The sequence below is a fragment of the Balaenoptera physalus genome (assembly GCF_965194825.1).
Source record: "Balaenoptera physalus genome assembly, contig: HAP1_SCAFFOLD_601, whole genome shotgun sequence".
In the NCBI taxonomy this organism is placed as follows: domain Eukaryota; kingdom Metazoa; phylum Chordata; class Mammalia; order Artiodactyla; family Balaenopteridae; genus Balaenoptera; species Balaenoptera physalus.
The window spans coordinates 369,176-374,200 of record NW_028126143.1 but is presented as its reverse complement, the minus strand read 5'-3'; positions in this window follow the sequence as shown (position 1 = coordinate 374,200).

The window sequence follows — 5,025 nt, the reverse complement described above, 5'->3', positions numbered from 1 at the left end:
TTGGAAACCAGAGCTGGGAAGTTTGGAAGCCAGGATTGTCAGAAGCTAGGAAAGCAGGATCAAGGCTTGGGTGAGCAGTAGCCTGGCAGGTGCAGGAGCCTGCTGTGTACCCGCTGGTGAGGCAGCCCAGCTCAGGGCTGGCTGGCAGGAACTCCCTGACTGCGGTGGAAAGTGTGGACTCAGAGATGAAATCATCAGTTTACATGGTAATTGTAAAGATTGTAATGTTTGTATTATGAGCCATAAAACTAATACACTGCACAGTATAGGGATGCTAGGGCAGTTCAGTAAATGCAGTGGTTACCGTTAAGTAAACTGGTGCTCAGCAGTTGGCCCAGAAACTGCTGACATCTCCTGTTTATTTGGAATATATTGAAATCAATATGTCGATATTAATCGCTTTCTGAAATATGCTGCTTCTGTCAGATGCTTTCTTGGTCACTTCCCTCTCCCTCTAATATTTTAACAAGGACAAATCATTTATCGACAGTTTGATAGCATAGTTTTAACACTTTTAGCCTTCAGTAATGCATTTCATTTGTTCTAAGTTGCCTATGTTTTCACACTTTTAACAACTGCAATTGAGATGGATCTTAACAACTGGTAGAATCTTAGATTGGAGGAAAAACAGTATTCAGTGTCGGTGGTGTTTTACAGGTTTCCTCTGAGGAATGTTTACATTAAGACCGAGTTTAATTTTTCTTTAATCATACTTTTTCTACATCGACCTATCATGCTGTCAAATAAGTTGCAACTTAAATTGATAATACAAAAATGATGGGTCTTAAAATACAGTTTTAATCATAACCCCTAATCATGAGCTCAAGAATATTTCTCCTGGGTAAAACATTCTTAGAGGTTTCTAAAGAAATAACTTTCGGAAGAATCCATGTAATTTCCTGAATGCACAGTAATTTCCTGAAGTCTCTAAATTACTGTGTGTGCATGTGGTGGGGAGAGGGATGAGAGGGATGGTGGGTGGTAAAGCTTTGCTTAATAGTTGGCAGTCTTACCTTTGTGATAGTGAAGAGTGTGGTAGGTTTTATCATAGTCTCCTTAGGCTCTTGGGAAGATAGTTCATGGGAAGTGCAGAAATATTGTGTGTATGTATGAGTTTACTGTCTAATGGCTCACATGTCCATTCTATAAGATAGTGATGTGGTATTTTTCATTAGCAAAAAGTGCAAGTTATATAGAAAATTGTTAGTTATATAGGCTATAAACAAAAGATTAATATTTTCTGAAAACCTCATGCAAACTGACAGCAGTAGGGCCCTGATGTTTACAGTACATTCAAATGATAGGCCAACTCACCAAAGTGGAAATAACACTGATAACTGTGGGAAAATGGTCAAACTGTGTAATCAAAAGAAATACAAATTAGATCTACAGTGAGGTTCCTCATTCATATCAGTAGGAATTTTTTTTTTTTTTTCAAGTATCCAAAGCAAGGGTAGGAACTCAAAATGTCATGATTGGTAGCATTATACCCTAATGTGCCCCCCACCTTCTTTAGGAAGCAATTTAGCTTTGTACATGGAGCCGTGAAAGTGATCTAACCTTTTGGCTTAGTCATTCCACTTCCGAAGATCTTTGCTACGGAGATAAAACCATTATTTTAAAAAACTATGTACATGAAGATTTTCCTCATAATATTTTAAGAATAGAACTTTGTAAGCACCAATCCCCAGCAATAGGGGATTGGCTAAGTCCAGTATAGGAATAACACTTGATGGGCCAGTGTGTATTCATTAAACAATAAATATGCAACAGTGGGGTGGAGAGCGCTTGTTAGTAACAAGAAGACATAAATTGTACACTAATTAGAGCTTTTTTTAACGTATAAGAAAAGCAACTAAAAGTAACGGTTGTGAATCATTGTGTGTTAATGATTGTGAATGGTTGTGTGTAATTTTTAAACAGAGCATCGTTTTGTCTCATGCAGATTTTTGTTCATGATATTTGTTAAAGGAATGAGCAAGTGACTTTTACCTTTCCCCACCTTTAGTGTGATCATCAGTACTGCTGATTAACCAGGTCTCCTTCAGTTGCAAGGTAAAAGAACATCACAGAGTTAAGCACTACTTGACCCAGGAGTTAATTGATCTCCTCAGTTCTGCTCTCCTCTGTTGATGTCTCCTGAAAAGCCTTTCCCCTCATGATAGCAAGGGGAGTGTCCAGCAGCTCAAGACTAGCTAAGGATCCTAGAGTACAGTTCTGCCTTTCTCTTTTCTTGGGACGTCCCAGGACAGCTGTGATTGATTGGCCGGTCCTGGGTCCTGTGCCTACCTTTGAACCCCCTAGGATAGAGTAGGGAGAGTGCCAGCTTTTTTCTGGCCACTTGGGCTAAGTTTACTTTTTTTTTTTTTGCATGTTGTCATTTCTTTTATCCCAGCCTTCTTGACTTTTGTATTTAGATCTGTAGTAGCACATCTTGGTTTGGCGGGTGTGTGTGTGTGTGTGTTAAAGCTTGCTTCTCTTTGATTCTGGCACTTAATTTTCCTGGACTTCCATTGAAAATTGTTAAGTTTTACCATGCCATAGACACTGATAAATAAGACAGCTACTTTGCAAACATTTCTGCTTATTTTTTAGATTCAAATGTAGTCTATTTACTTTCTTTTTGGTATAGGTAAGTAGTCATGAATTCTTTCGGAAGCTATAGGTTAGAGGCAGCTGTGAAAGTCTCTGCCTGCCATTTTGTGTACAGCTGAAATAATTTATTTTCCCATTGTCTTAATTTTTCAAATATGTAGGAGAAAAAAACTTTAAAATAATTGTATGGGTCTTTTACATAAAAATGTTGAATAGAATATTTTCTCCAAAAGCAGCTTGATAAACTTCAAATTCAGTGAAGGAATTTTCATGAAGAACAAAGCAGTTGGTTTAGCTCTGTAAATTACTAGTGCTGGCAATGACATTAAAATGGATGGCTCAGATTCCTGTTAAAACGGGAAGTCCAAAATTACTGTTCGTGCCACATTCTTTCTGGGTGGGAAAAGGGGATTCTAGGTAGATACATTTGTGAAATGCTGGGTTAGACAGAATTCACTACTAGACTAATTAGTTTTTAATATATCAATGTGTGTATTCTTTGGATTCTCTAAGAGGCAGGGATATATTTGTATTTCACTTTGACCATCAAAGCCATCTTTCAAAAACAGATCAGTTATTATGTGGTTTGGGAAATAATTGCCTTAACCATTACTCTTTATCTGAATCTTGGTCCAGTTTCTTAAAAGATTGGTTAAATGGTTTGAGATGGACTTTGCTGAGGAAGTGTCATAGGGCTTTTATGTTTGTTTGTTTGTTTGAAACAACAACCTTACTATCCTGTGTGGTAGCTTGTGCTTGTTTTGTATTTCTGCCTAAATAGAAGACGCTATCCCACCTTGGTGCAAGGTGGGCTACAGGCAGACCCACCTTTTCGTGTAGGTATGGCCAAAATTTTTTTCTAGTAGCCCTATGATCTGCTCCAGAAAGTACTCTTATTGAAGCCCCAAATTAATCATGCAGCGTGGAATGAAGAAGTGAGTTTAGCTTTGGAAATAGAGGGCAAAGTTAAAAATCACTCTCATGGAAGTGTTCCTCTAGATTAGAACATTGAACTTTTATGTAGTCCTCTTAAATCTGCCATGATGAATAGCCCCCAGATAAACCACAGCCAATGAAATGAGTTCATTTGTTGAATGGAGTTAGAATTAGCCATTTGATTGTCTGAAGAACATTTGCCAAAAGCAACTCACTTCGTTTTGGCATATTTGATATATTGAGCTGGTATCTGACAGTAGTTGGCCACAGCATAACTTGCTTCTTGAGACTGTTCCTGGAATGTGCTAGTAATATCAGCTTTAAAAGAGGGTGACTGAATTTTTAATTGATAAATAGGAGGGGAGTCACATATATGATTCATCTAAAAATGGCATAGATTATTTAGGTGCAAGTTAAAGAAGTCTAAGACATAGCCATGGTTTTACTCCACATGTATGGAGAGTTTCTACAATTTTGCTGTTTCCCAATAGAATTTTTATATTGTGCCTTTACTAAAATTGCCTTTTTGTCATTACTAAAAGCTCTTCTCAAGACTATTAATAAGTGGTTTCAATCAATGTGTAGCTATCTTTAAAATCATGTATTTTTCTACTCAACTAAATCACCACACCTTTTTCTCTTCTTCCTATACAGACTTAGCTTTGGAACCAAACCCTTCTGACCACCCAAGGGCAAGCACCATTTTTCCGAGCAAATCTCAAACAGATGGTAAGGCAATGCTTTTTTTTCCCTGAGAAAAAGAGTGAAAACTGTTTTTGTTTTGTGTATTATAGGAGGTATTTAGAAAAACTCTTACAGTGGTTTAAATGTTTCACTTTTTTATGTATTCACTTGTCTTATTTTAATATATTGATGATACAGTTTCCTTTAGTTGTCAGTGTTTTAGGGAGGAGAACACTTAGACTATCTGTTTATACATTTTGCCACCTCTTTATCAACATAGTCAACTGGCCACATGATTTAGATGTGGTCTATTTCTCCATGCTACTTTGTCCTTTTCCCCTTACTCCGAAGAGCACATATGTTAAAGACAAATGATAGGGTTTAGGTCACAGTTAGGTTTTCATTTGGTCAAATCAGAAAAATCAGTTGTTATATGTGGGAATTGAGCCTTGTGATTTTGGCCCTGTTTTACACAGTGTTCAACCAGACGAGCCTATCTCACATCCAGATTTATGCTACTCAGAACTTTTAAGCTATTCAAAACTTTCTCATCCTAATGTAGTGCTGTGCCAGGGTAATAAGAGCAACATGCCATATGGGGTTTTCCAGAAGATTATCCTCAGCATGTGAAACTCATATACATTTCCTGTGTCCTCCTTGTTTTAAGATGAGAATCAGAACCGTAGAATTTTTTGCACTCCTGCTTGCCTGCTTGTCTTCCTGAATGTTATGTTAAATCCTAGTTTATTTGCTAAAAAGCCATACGTGACCAAGTTTTTCAGTTGATTACGAGAGCAGGAATACAAGAAG